The 15,122-nt window shown below is 38.1% G+C and overlaps 1 protein-coding gene across 1 annotated transcript in view; it reads right to left on the bottom strand.

Annotated features, from left to right (window-relative positions):
* The window catches only part of CUNH8orf34 (chromosome unknown C8orf34 homolog), a 273,032-nt gene that overhangs the window by 76,529 nt on the left and 181,381 nt on the right, over positions 1–15,122 (bottom strand).

Here is a 15,122-nt window from a genome sequence, read left to right as displayed (position 1 = left end):
GCTACGCTGAGCGCAGACGGCAGGAGGGCAAGCATGAAAGCATGGAGATTCTTCAGGAGGCGACGCCACCAATCTGGAGAGATGAGCATGGCTTGCCCGAGGGTGACAGTGGCAAAGGTGGTAAGAAGTGGACTTATTCTGGACAAATTCTGTAGCTGGAGCCAACAGTACCACTGATAAATTGGGCTTAGGGTGGTGAGAGGGATAAACAATAGCGCCATTTTTCTGTCCTGAGCAACTGAAACTACCATGTTGCCATTTGTGGAGATGCGGAGGCTGAGGGAAAAGAAAATTTGGTGGGGAGTAAGTAGAACTCGACTGCGGACATGGTAAGTTTCAAATGCATTTTAGATACGTTAGTGGAGGTGTCAAGAGGCAGCTGGATCTCCGCGTGGAGATGCTGAACAGACCGAGTTGTGGGGTGAGGCTTGGCCTTTCTGGGTTCCAAAATCTCTAAGAAGAACTTCAGAATATCACACACTACTCTTTAATTCAGCTGTTTTGAAGAATATGATACCTGTTTCACTGGAAAATAAATGTTACATCACAAGAAATGTTGACGAACCACAATAAACAGTTTCAATTTAAAGAAATTTTGAACATTGTTTTCAAAAAGTCTAGAAAATTAACTTCTTTCCCCTCCACCGTCTGCTTTTAATTCATGAAGCCTCTTTCATAACTACAGTCATCGAGTTATTTCTAAGTCTCTTTCTAAATGTTAATTTTCCATTTTAAGATTCCAGTATGTGCCTCAAGAATCACTTTTTCTGAGAAAAATTATAGCAACTCATTGTCACCTACTCAATTTTGAAGTCTAAAAAAAGCCAAAATTGTCATCAACATCGAAAATTTACAGGGGACCTGGAAGGCGAAGCCCGCATTGAGCGCCGAGCCTGCAATCTGGCGCGGGGCCTGCATGGGTCTGCATGATCCCTCCATGGACTCTGCAAGCTCCCGGGGTCAGAGGCCAGGTCTGAACCCCACACACCTTCAGGGCCTAGCACACCCATTTACGCAATGCCCCACCAATAACCGTCTAATTTAAATGGCGCCTATCGGTAGTCACTAAGCACTTGTCATAGTGCCTTTTCTACCCTAGAAAAATGTCCCTGCAGCCATACGGAAGTCTGCCACCCTCCACCCATGTCCCAGTTCTTCAGAAAATTAATTACTCGGACCTCCTCCTTCTCACTCACCCTTCCAAACCACAGGCTGGACCTCCGCATTCTCCCTCAGCCCAGGCCTCTCCAGTCTGACTCTTGGGAGGATGGTCTGCTTACTTTGACTCTGGCCCTTTGACACTGCCAGGTCCCCTCAGCAGCATCCTGTGCCCTAGACACAGCTCTATATCCCGGCACCTCCGGCAAATATTCTTCCCCTGGTATCTCCTTTGCCAAGAGAACATTCCCATCAGTGCCTAGATTTCCCTTCCTATTTTAGCGCTATATGGACTTAAAAATCTCCCTTCCAGCATTCGTTTGGTAGGCACGCTGGCTGTTTCTTGCCTCTTGCTGTTTATGTCGCGGGAGAGTCGGTAATAATACATCAAGATGAAGCATCTTTCTCCTGAGAGCGGAACAGATTAGAATAACACTCTCCTCCCCAGAGGGCTTTCCTTATATTCTGCTTTCTAAATTCTCTCTTATTCACGAGAACCTCTGGACATTAACCTCTAAAATATGATGATTGATGGTGACACCGAGATAAAAACCATGCTCTTTCCTGTGAAATTTTCCTTTTAACTTCCTATCTCCTGAAAGTGAGATACGGGCCTGCAGAGTATAACTCTCTAATCAAATTTATAGTTCTCTCATGCATACCTGATTGCAGGCATGTAGCTGCCACAGGTGGCCTCTTATCTGGGCTGCTAATTACTCTCCTGGCAGAGGCTTAAGAATTTTAAAACCAAATCTAAAAAAAGCATCCATAGAGAATTGATATGCTTTATTTTCAGACTCTTCTGCTTTACCTCAACTCAAATGCAAAATGTCACCCCAGAATATGGTAAAGAAGATCTGGCATGGAGCAGGGCTGATTTTTAGCCTATCTTGGGACGACGAAACCAGATTTTCCAGGCGGATATATCTAGGATGTGGGCCACTAACTCACACTCCTTGGCCCAGATTATTACGCACACGAAGGACGAGCATGGGGACATTCCAACCTTCCTGAAATCTGAGGCAGCCATGAGAAAAGATCACATATAAGTTGCCAGACTGCTCTGGAGCTAAGGAAGCTCCAAAAGCAAGCAGCCACACAACATAATGTCTGAGCCAGAGGCAGCCCCAGGCACTGGAATCTCAAGCTGTCTTCGGGACCACTATTAATGCACATTTTAAACCAGATTTCATGTCTACAAAGTGATCTGGTGAAGCGTGGGTATGCTTTCAGTCTACTATCATCCCTCGAGAGGACACTGCTTAAAATCTAGCTAAATCAAAACAGGCAGGTAAGGTCCTTATTTGACACTGTAGAGCTGTGGTCCTTCAATTTTTAGGCTGCTTTGGAATCACCTAGAGGACTTCTTAAAACGCAGGTTGCTGGGCTTCCCTTCCTCTTCTCCTTCCCTTCCTCTTCCCCACCCCCTTCCCGCCTCCCGGGATTTTCTGATTCAGAAGGTCCGGAGTGTACCCCCGGAATTTGTGTTTCTCCCCAGTTCCCAGGCGGTGCTGACACCGCTGTCTGTGGCAGTGGGACTGTGCCATGCCTGGAAGGCCAAAAACAGAGAAGACTCTACCAGAGGATGTTGATATATTCCTTTCTCTAACTTGCCGGGTATTGACTTTTAGCTGAACCCTAAATTCTATGTCCAAGTGGGTAGGATTCCATGTTACTGAGGTGAAAACTCTCAGAATCAGATTCCATCTGAGTCAGGACGCTGCACAGTGAGCCAAACTCAGAGAACGGCTTGGTCAGCCGTCATCCAGCCCAGCAGCAGCTGTGAGGGGTCTTGCTAAAGCACTGATTTCTACAAAATGGGATTGTGAGGGGAGCCAAAACACGCTTTTGAAAAACTGCCAAAACTTTGTTCCTTCCTTTGCCGTTCCTTCCTTTAATCAGAGACCCCTTACTCATGGTACTGAAAGCAGAGGCTGCCTCACATATGTACCTGATGGAAGACCACCCCTTTTTTGTAGGTCTACTGGGAGCATCCCTTAGACTGCTGACTTCTTTTGTATGTAGCTGATCTCTTCCCCTTTCTCTGGTGGTTAAAAGCAAACTCAACGCTGTCAGACTTTTCTTTGCCGTAGCGCTGGAGGGGACAATATGCCCCCACTGCCTAAGTTGGCTGGTTTATGTTCCTTTCTTTGCTTTTTCCACTTCATAAGATTTGGAATAACTGAAATTAACGATGATACTGCGAGTCAGCTACATGCAGTATCATAAATTCTGAGAAATTATTGCTAGATATGAGACCAGCATGGAGTAACAGCGGGCAGCCTCACAGCAATCCATCAGAAAGTTGTACCTTTTTGTGAGAAGACGAAACACGCCAGTGCCATCTAATTAGGAGGGATGGGGGAGAGGAGATAGGGAAATTGGAGAATTCCTTAGAAATCTGAATCCACTGTATTCTGAGGTTACAACCTAAGGAAGGTGAGCTGGCACATCAAACAGTGTGGCCTTCCCAAACGGAGTTTTATGACTTGACTTCTCCATAAAGGTCATACTCTATATTCCAACAGAACACTGTTGAATGTAAAAAATTTAACCATACAAATATAATTTGGTGTCCCTTTCCTTGAATGATTTTTTTCCTTTAATGTGTTCCTTCAGTGCTTTAATGTAGCACTGATGTGCCCATAATAGGCAGTAAATAGTTGCAACTTGAATGTCTAACTTTAGCACCAGCCCTGAGCTTGATATATCTTCTATGTTTGTTTGTTATAGAGCAGGAAGCTTTGCTTGTTTTTTTTTGTTTTTGTTTTTGTTTTTTAACAGAACTCCGGGAAGTAAGTACATACTTGTGTACTTAATGAATAGATATTTAATTGCCTTGTGTTTTAGTATTTGGACAGCACACTGAAATTTGCTAATAAGCAAGTTGATAATTGGGAAAACAAGATTGGTTTAGGAGCTGTTAAGTATGTGGAGTTCTTGATGACACTGGGAAAGATAAAGACCTTTTATTCTTGTAATAGTGCTTTTAAAATTCTTAAGGAGGACAGCGCTGAATACAAACGTCTGCATTAACTGGAACAGCCAATAAAAAGCATGAAGATGTTAGGGGGTGTCTCTTGGCATAACATTATAGAAGAAGAAATATATTCAGTGACTTACCATGGAATAGAAATCCTGCTTTGTTAAATTTTAACTACTTTAGTCTGGAATTTATTTTTTCTAATGTGCAAATCAACTGATCTCTTGAAGTAATCACAGAATTTGTTTTTAGTAGAATTTTTTTCTCTCTGCTTTCTGCTTTGGGAAACTAAAAATGGTTTGCATTGGTAACCACACCTAGAGTGTAAATAAAATGTTTCCAAGGGGTCTTAACTTTTTCTTAATTTAATTTATTGTTATATAATTATCATATTTCAAGTCATGTTATTTTTTTCACAGATTTCATTTATTTTTCTAACTTTTATATGGCATGATTTAGATGTTACAGAATTTCTGGTTTGAAGTGAAAAAAATAGGTTTTTATATTGAAAATTCTGAAGAAAATTATTAATAAGAAAACTCAAATGGCCTTTCCTAAAAATACAAAATTATTGATGTTAAAGTTATTTGATTTTCCTTTTAAGTATTTCATACTCCGCTTTGACCATTAATGTTTATAATTGAAAACAAACACATAGCCTGTTAATTTTGGTTCTTATTCTGAAATGTTTTTAAAAAACTCAAAATTTAATGACACAGTACTCTTTGTTTTAATAGTAATGATATGTCTAGTCTGGTGTGATTCTAAAATATTTCTTTTATATTAATGAGACTAATTAACTGGTCAGTGATTATATAGATAACGGAAGACATACATAGAGATAAAATAAATATAATCATACATTCAATATGGCTTATGCAGGTCATTCAAGAACTTTTACCAATTATAAGGGTAATTACCATAACAAGTAATTAAGTCTTGCAACTTCAGTTTTACTACAGAGTGTACCTGGGAGATCTAGAATGTCAAGCAAGTAAATAAATAATCTTTTAGGTATGGATAAAATAGTAAAATATGATTTTTCACTATTTGTTCCTATTTCTCATATAAGATGCATCATCTTATGACAGTAGGAAAATAAAAATGGAAAAAAAAATAGAAAGAGTCATTTAAATTAATCTTCCCTTGTAACTATTTGATGTCAGTCATAGTAGTATCTTTTTGGTTAACAAAAGCAAAAATAAACAAATCAAACTTCATCAAATTAAAAAGCTTCTTTCTGCACAGGAAGGAAGCCATCAACAAAACAAAAAGACAACCAACTAAATAGGAGAATATATTTGTAAGTGATATATCCGATTGAGATTCAAAATATGTAAAAAACTCATAAAACTCTGAACAAAAAAATAAACAATCTGATCAAAAAATGGGCAGAGGACATGAAAAGGCATTTCTTCAAAGAAGACATACAGATGGCCAACAGACATATAAAAAGATGCCCAACATCACTAATAATCAGGGAAATGCAAATGAAAACCACAAAGATACCACCTCACATTAGTCAAAATGGCTATTATCAAAAGGTCAACAAATAATACGTGTTGGTGAGGATGTGGAGAAAAGGGAGCCCTGTGTACTGCTGGCGGGACTGCAAACTGGTGCAGCCACTATGGAAAACGGTCTGGAGATTCCTCAAATAACTAAACATAGGTACACCGTGCGGCCCAGCAATTCCACTTCTGGGTATTTATCCAAAGAAAAAAAAACACCAGTTCAAAAAGCTATATGCATCCCTATGATCATTATAGCATTTTGACAATACTACAATATCCAAGTTATGGAAGCAACCTAGGTATATCCATCAATAGACAAATGGATAAAGAAAACATGATGTATATATTTACACACACACACACTCACACATGCATGCACACACAGGACTATTACGCAGCAATAAAAAAGAATGAAATCTTGCCATTTGTGACAACTTGGATGGATCGAAAAGATATTATGCCAAGTGAAATAAGTCAGGCAGAAAAAGACAAGTACCATATGGTTTCACTTATAGGTGAAATCTAAAAATCCAAAGCAAATGAACAAACAAAACAAAATAAAAACAGACTCGTAGAAACAGAGACCAAAGGGAAGGTTACGAGAAGGGAGGGGCTGGGGTGATGGGTGAAAAAGGTTAATGGGGAATATAGTCGATACTACTGTGACAGATTTGCGTGGTGACATAGATCGCTAGAATTAGAGGGGCAATCACATTGTAAGATACAGAAATGTCGAATCACTATATCGTACATCTGAAACTAATATAACCAATATAATACTATACTTAAACTATACTTAAATTAAAAAAAACTTTAAATACATTTATGTTCCCATATCATGACAACAAAATAAAGTCCAACAGTGCCTTTGCTATTACATTATTAAAAAGGGTATTTGAGCATGAATAGATATTAGGATACTTTGAAAAATTATTATTTTCACATCCTATTGATATTCTTGATAACACATATATGTATAAAACTGAAAACTCATGATTTTCCATCACAGCAATTTCTGTGATTAGTCTCTTTACAGAAACACCATATAAAGCATAAATCCTTTCTTAAACAAATTATTACTTCTCAAATCATTTAAATAACATGTTTTATTGTGTGTCATTCTAACATTCCACGAGGAATATTTTAACATTCCACGAGGAAAAAAAAATGGCAAATGCACTTAAGGCCTATTGTTCTGATTTTCCTAAGTATTTGATGGCAGTCTGTTTTCCTGGATAATTAATTTGCTTTTAGAACAACTGCCCTCCTATCTCCAAAAGTGTAGCCCATAGAAAACATTTAATAAAAACATGTTAATTAGAGGCACTTAAAGAAAAAGGTTTATAAAAATTGGAATTTCAGGAACATCTAAGTAGCTAATCAGTAGACATTTGGGAATATTGCTTGTACTGAGGAAGATTATTTATTTCAACAAAAAAAATAGCAGCTCAAACGTTGCAATACTTCTCCACTCTTCTTGTGGAGCTCCTTCAAGATGTGTGCAACCTTCTTAAATGAATTAAAAGTCATCCACGACAGCATGGGGGCTGCAACATGTCCATGCTCATTGTGTGCCCGTCACTGGGGAATTAAACATTTTGCCCAAGGATGCTCAGCTAGTATATGTTGAAACTGGGATGCCGTTAGACACTCAAGTTCAAGTTCTTAACCATCATGCTGTACTTGCTTTCAGGAGTTCAGCTGGTAAGATGAATACATCGTTTTACTGGATCAATTCTCAAGTCACAGCAATTCGATCTGAAAGTAAGGGCATCACCCTCATGACCTAATCGCTTCCCAAAGGCCTCACCTTCTAATTCCATCACCTCGGGGGTTGGGAAGACACAGACATTCAACTATAGCTAATGTTTATGAGAAGAATTCTAAATGGAATTTGAACTTTAAACCCACTAAGAATTAAAAACAAGGCTTCCTTCTTACATGAAACACAGTAATAACTAGAATCAAGATATCTATAAAATTCTATAAAAAGTTTGTTTTTATTCTACAATAACAACCAAATAATTTTATCTTAAAACAGAGCTAGAAAAAAAGGATATTTAACTGACTTCTCAGTTTGAAGTTATTTATTACTACATCAGTTCCAAATTTCTTAGTATCTAAATTATAAAACTAATAATCTATAAAAACAAGATAATTATTTCACCCCAATAATACAGGCAAAAATTTATCTGTTTGCTTCATTTAAACTTTTATAGCTTGGCAAATAGGTTTTCTATTTCTTATAAATAACATGCCTGACTCCACCCCACCAGTCTTTTATCCCAAAAATGGATTAGGCAGTATAATAAATTTTAAAAATGTGTCTAATTTCCAAATAGGACGAGCAATTTGACAGCTTTAAAACTAGGAGGCAACACTGTATCATAGCAAGAATCCGGCTTTCAAGTCAGATTGAGCACCGTTCAAATTCTACCTGTGCCACTTCTCAGCCTGTTGACCTTAATCAGTGTCTCTAGTCTCCTTGAACTCCACTTTCATTTGCAAAATAAAGCTAAAAAACATCCACTTGGGAGAGTCGTTGTGGGAATTGGAGACATTTCTAAATACCGAATGTAGTGTTTGGCACGCACAGCTGGTGCTTCTGCACAAACTTAGCTTCAAAATGCTGTGGAGCGAGAGATACTGTGAACATGCTTTTTAAAGCAATACCCAAGTCTATGCCTTAACGTACGTATTTGTTTCAATATTACACATTAGGCCACTAAATCAATCAGTTAGGCTCCATTCATTCACTGGGAATTGTAACTGAATTCATCATCGGGTTTAGCACTTTGCAGACGTGATTTTTGAGTCTCAGATGCTCAGGAAATGTCAGCTCCGGCTCTGATTCGCCATGTGCTCACCTCTCCCTTCCACCTTTTTCCCTGACCATTACACTTAGAATATTTCACAGGCTCTTGCATTTAATCTGAACTCTTTACGTCTCTGTGTGAACTCTGATGGAAGAGATAATGAAGAAGAGCTCTGGTAATCGCATAACAATAGGTTCATCCATTAAACATACACTGTATTCATTCATGGATTCTCTCACAATGTCCGTTATCACAGATGATTTTCTTCCAGCAAAGTGTTTATTATGTTGCTTACATGGCATCTTAGTTTCTAAGCGTTATAATGATAAAACAATTGGCACAGATTTCTAATTTTTGAGATTTACTAAAATAGTATTGTTTTTTTGAAATTTGCATAATAATTTGTGTAAATGATTGTATTCATTTTATCTACTGTATATTAATAGAATATAAAAATAAATATTTGTAATAAAACAGTAATTATTCTAAATTCTTATCACTTACTAAATTCAACAATGACACTTTTTCCTTTTATCATACAAAGTTAAATTTTTTTTACAAACAGACTTTTTCTAAAATTATTTTTTTACAAACACCCTTTTCCTAAAATTATTCTAGTAAGGTAAACAGTATTAGATGAGCCTTTAAAAAAACAAACTTGATTTACACGTTATTAGCAGGATTCTGATTACTATTGGTTATAGAATATTAAAGATTAGATGTTATGCTAATTTTAAAATCATTCTCAGAAATCACACATAAGTCAGACTAAATTTAGGCAATTGGTCAGAATCAGTTAAACATGTTCAAGTCTAAACTTAGACAAATTTCCGAAATGTAATGAGAATTCATGACTTTAGAGAAAGGAGAATGGATGGATCTAAATGGCTTGTCTCTTATTCAAAGCAATACAGTCTTCAACAAAATGTATGACTATTTCTTACAACTCAATTTTTTTTTGAGATCCCAGTATCTACCTAAACCTGCTCCTAAATCCTACGTTACGCCTGTTAAAGATTTCTTTCTGAGATGGGGAGCTATCTTATATAGAAGGTGCTCAGATTTTCTCCAACTTTCTTTCTCTTATGGACCAGAGATCTCCTGTTTTATTTTTGCCATGAAGCAGACATATCCCAGGCCAAGAGTGACACACGCTGAGTCTTGGAAGACAGACCCATCATACTCTGTATTTTTATAAGTTCACTGAACATTTTAAAATAAACGATGTTAGGTTGGTCACACGGGACCTCATTCAGATGGTGGAAGAGAAAGGAAGAGGAATCAATAAAATAAAGGAGATGAAAGAAACAGAAAGAAAAATAAGCAGACTCACCTCCTTCTGCATGTTACACATAATGCTTACTGTTTTTATAGGTTTTTCATTTTGAAAGTCAATTAAAAAACATCGGCTGATCCTTAAAACAGTTCTGAAGGGAAGCACAGTGCCGCTGTCTCCCTTACCATCTGGAATTACACAGGCTGTGGACACAGTCAGGCGGATGCTGGCTTGTGCAGGTGCAAGTGGGTTTGCTGACTTCTAACTCTTGCGATCATTTTCATAATTTGAATGTGAAAAATTTCCCCCAAGCCAGGTATCAAAAATAATAAATGTAACATCTTTTTATTATTGTCAAACTACCACTTATTCTTTCCTCGTAATTGATGGAAAGACTACATATAATTAGATTTTGATTTTTCACTATAACAAATATTTGAAAGCTGTCGGGATATACGTTTGTCTCTTTGAAACAGAGACCTCTTTCCAGACAGATCATAGCTGTCATTCTGATTTCTATCCATGTTTTAAACTTGTATATATCACAGTTCTTTGCTTGGTTCTCTGTTTGGCATCAAGAGAGGCAAAGCAAAATTGAGTTATGGCTTCTTCATGTTGACCTTTCTCCGAGCGTTTGAGAAACAGAGAAACAGATCAACGCCCCTGCTTAGTCTCAATGGGGTCTTTGCTTCTCTTCATGGGAATCAGTTTTAAGGTTCTCACCATCTAGAGGAGCCTGACTACTGGTTCCATCTCTAAAACTCTAACAGTGAGCAAGACAGATATTCACAAATCAGTTCTAAGCCATACTTTTGTCTAAATCTTATAAATACCCTTTCAAGCAAAATCTGAGTTCCCCGAACAACATTCCACATGACTTATGTAAAATCATTTGACAACAGTCAAGTAAGTGAGGCTATAATCCAGGGGCCCGAGAGTCCAGAGTTCTTGCCATTGTCAAATTTAACTGTAAATCTTGTTATTTCTATTCAATCTGACTGTACTGAAAAGCTTCCTTGCGTCCAAAATCAGTGTTAACTCTCCGTAGCCACGCTCGGATTTCATCCCGCCTCGCTGGCACTTGGCTACAGTAAGTCTGTAACATGTGGGATCTCTAGGGCTATCTTTCCAAGTACAGCTGCATAATCTTTTTTTCTTCTTAAAAACCCAATGGAAATGTAATGGTTTGCTCTTAATTTGCAAAAACAAATTTTAAAGATTTGGAAAAGAATTTCATGAAGCTATTACAAAATTTCTTTAGCCCAAAAAGACTGTGAGTACCTCTATGCTCTGAAACTTAACTTTTTTTTAATTTCCAAAATGATACTTTGGAGCAAATCGATTTAATTCAACGACTGCTTGCTGACAGACTTAAACTGCCTCTAGCACAGCGATTCTGGTTACCGAATGCACTCGTCTATTACACTCCTTCGACAACTCTTACTCAATTATAAAAATTTTCAAATTACAAACTGAATAAAATCAAAATTGTAAAATAAAAGTTTTCATTTTCGGCAATAATTTAACAATTAGAAATGCAGGTGTGGCTGAGACTAAACTGGTAATGGAATGTGACGGTGAGAACTAGCTAATGGAATGCGACGGTGAGAATTAGCTCTCCGGGCCCGGCATGCCTACGCTCTTACACATGTCCGCCAATGTCCCACAACTGCTCCCCATCTGAACTACTGAGAAACTTAGTTCTTAAAGTGAACCAACACTTTCACTGGCCTCTACTTCGCTCTAACAGCTGTCTTCTCTGTCCCATGACGTGAAAGTAAAAGGCACCCGTTCTAGTGTAAACACACAGGCGGTGGAATCGAGTGACGGTTCTCAGTGATCAGATGGTCATCAACGGGATCCAGAATATGCTCACAGTTTTTAATTCATCTTTCAAATGAAAATATCAAAAGTTTTAGTTCTTAGAAAATGCGTGGATCCCAAAAATAAAATTGAGTTTGAAAAACTCTGGATTACACCAATCCTTCTGTCATGTTCCCTTCTATCATCCCGTGAACTCACTGTCATGATTTCAGAGGTGGCGTGAGCTGTGACTCTACACAGAAATTCAGCTTCAGAAAGTGCTGGTGCAATTATCTACTTAGCTAATCAAAATATTATCGAGCGCATAATATGTGCATCATCACGTTATGCTAAATACAGAGGCTAAAAGAGAGCACAAGAGACTCGGTCTAATTTCTACATGGAGCCCACTCTAAAAAGAGGGAGAAAACCAGATAGCTAAATTGTACAATTGATTTGTCACAATTTTTTTCGAGTGACATAAGAAGTCGTAGTGCCAAGTCACCTAACATAGTCGGATGACCGAACCTAGTCAGGAAATTGTGAAGACACAACAAGACAAGTGAGAGTGGCTGAGCAGGGAGCAGAGCAGCTGGCTCTCCGTAGAGAGGCTCCATCCTCCTGCGTGGGGACAAAGCAGTCGGCTCCAGCCCTGTATCTGGAAGGCATGACTGCTGAATCAACAGATGTAGGCGGGTTATTGAGCCCATATTCCTTGTTCTCAACAAAGAAAAGCATCTTTCTCGATTCTTTGGGAAATCAGAAACTCATCCTAAAGATGGAAAAAGGAGTCCTAAAGTGACAGTGCCCTGAGATGATAATTCACCCTGAAGTACGGCTGTTTGCATCTCTGCCTTGGAACACTAAGACACCTCACTGAAGCATTAAGGAGCTTAACGGGTTGGGCTGGAGGAACTGGCTCAGCAAGTGACAGAAGTATGAATCCAAACTCAGTTCAGTTTAAACCACAGCTCAGAAAAAGAGAAAACCGTCTTAGTCCATCCCGGCCACTATAACCAAATGCCACCGGCTGGGCGGCTTACAACCAATGGAGATTTACTCCCACGGTGGCAGGGGATATGCCTACCAGCTCGTCTTACCGGACCTCGTACTCCGCAGATGCTTCACCAGATAGTTACCTAGCATCTGCTTGGATATTTCAAGGAACAGAGCACTCACACTTGCTGGGAGTCGGACCTTTCCAGCCCAGTTGTCCCACTATCCTTTCTTCAGCTGAAGTACAGCCTGTGTGTCCTTTAGTTTAATGCCAGCACTGCTTTTTGAAGCAACAAAAATAAGTATATTTTTTCTTCCATGGGATTGCCCTTTAAATATGCACAGCTCTGTTTATGCTCTTCCAGTATAAACTCCCTCAATCTTCTTATTTTCTTGAACTATTGAGCTGAGGAAAATTTTATATTTCTCCTGTGTGTTGGACAACTTGGTATTTAGACCCAAAGGCAATTTTTAATGGAGGTTTAATCTTTTTTTTTTAATGCACCTTTAAGACTATAGTATGTATTGACATATTAAAAAACGCACTTTAAATTTATACTTTTAAAATCTAAAAAGGTTTTCCTTAATATCTCTTTAATATCTATGTTGTTATTTTCTAGAGTTTCTGAGCTCTCAATTTTTTCTAGATTACTAGATAACCTCCACCTAGCATTTCTTCTTGGCACTGTGAAATGTTCCAGAAAGACATTTCATTCTTCTCTTTTGGTTTTACTTCGCGGAATTAAACCTGTCAGTATGTGATTCAATCCCACATCTTTATGAGGTCTCCTTCCAAGTGTGCTGATCAGTTGTGACACAGAATTCAGGTTCCTTCTTACTAAGCAGAAACACTTAATCTGGACAGTCTTCCTTTTAGTCTTTAGTGACTACAAATTCGGCTTAAATGAGGACATATTCACCTGTTAGGATAACTAATTAAAATATTGGTGTAAAATGTTTTTCATTCACAATAAAAATGAGTTAAAATGGATCCAGAAAACTATGAGGTCAGTTTTTGAATCATAGTCACTGAAGTATTGATCACACCCAGCCAAAGACTGTAGCCTAAATGGGGTCTTATTTTCTCTTGAGTTAGTACAAGGTGCACTTTAAAAAACTAGTGACTGAAGTTAACTAAGTTGTAACAACAACAGCTGCTGCTGGACTTAGCAGGAAAATCTGGTAAAGAGGAGGGGAAAATATCTATAACCACTGAGATAACAGCTGAACTGTTGATGTTAATCTGCCGTTTAATGAGTCATTTCCTACAACTGAAATTGAGGGTTTAGAGATGAGAAAAGAAGATAATCTAGTTTGGGCAGCTTTGGTTTGATTCGTTTTTTTAAAAGAAGGTAAAAAAATATCTCCATGAAGTTGTTTTCACTTTTAAGGCATAAAATTGTTTTGTAAAAATTAAGGAATATACATATTGTGATGGACCAAAAGGCCACATAAGCTTTTGGGTTTGTTGTTATAGATATACCTAAATACGCCAACAAGGCTTTAAACAAATAGAGGGATATCCTTTTATTTTATTTATTTGTGAAGAAAATTAATCATATTTTGACTCTGAAAGGCTTTTTATATCCTGTGATAACTATTACTATAAGTTTTGTGGTTTAGAATCATTCTTCCTACATGCAAAAATAAACCTTTCAACAAATAAGTCTTAAATTACAGTGCTATAGAACTCATCCCATAACTACTAGATGGACAGTAGTTTATTTTTTTATTTTTTAATATTTTATTAAAGCTTTATCTTTTTAGAACAGCTTAAGGTTCACAGGAAAATTTAGGGGAAAATCTAGAGATTTCTCATATAATTCCTGCCCCCACAGATGTGTATTCTCCCTCATTATCAACATTCTCCACAAGAGTGATACATTTATTAGAAACAATGAACCAGCATTGACAAATCATAATTTCCTAAAGGCCACTGTTCACATTGGGGTTCATCTTGGTGATGTATATCCTATGTGTTTGGACAAATGAATAATGACATATATCCACCATTATTGTATCATATAGAGTATCTGTTTTGCATTAACATCCTCTGTGTTGTGCCTATTTACAACTTCTGGCCCACCCCACCCCGGCAACCACATCCATCATGGGAAATAACCAAGCACCAAAAAAGAGCAAGACGGGAATGCACTTGACCTGTTAGAACAGCCAGAAGTCCAATGTGATTGCTGGTCAAGAGCAAGGAAAGAATGGTTCAAACGAAGAAGGCAGGAAACACCGGGAGGATTCAGTGTTTCTGGCAAAGTAGGAAGGAGGCCTTGGGCGTAACAGGTGTCACCCGACTACCTTTCTGCAACAGCAGAGGAAGCCGCAGCTACAGGTGAGGGAGCTGGGGGGGAAGGAACGCGGCATTCTTTTCTGCCTTCTTCTGCAAAAGCTGGAGAATCAAGTGATTATCTCCTGAATTCCTTCCAGGGAAGGTGATAAATGGGATGACTGGATCTAAAGGACCATCCTCCCTCTCCCCGATAATAGGTACTTCCCTAAAATATCCAGATAATTGAGCACACTCACCTGTATAAATGCAATTTAAAGTTGTCTTCCTAATTTCC

Source organism: Pteropus alecto, unplaced genomic scaffold (genome assembly GCF_000325575.1).
Source record: "Pteropus alecto unplaced genomic scaffold, ASM32557v1 scaffold87, whole genome shotgun sequence".
Lineage (NCBI taxonomy): Eukaryota > Metazoa > Chordata > Mammalia > Chiroptera > Pteropodidae > Pteropus > Pteropus alecto.
Note: the sequence above shows the minus strand (reverse complement) of the source record. Positions and strands in the feature narration are given on the sequence as shown.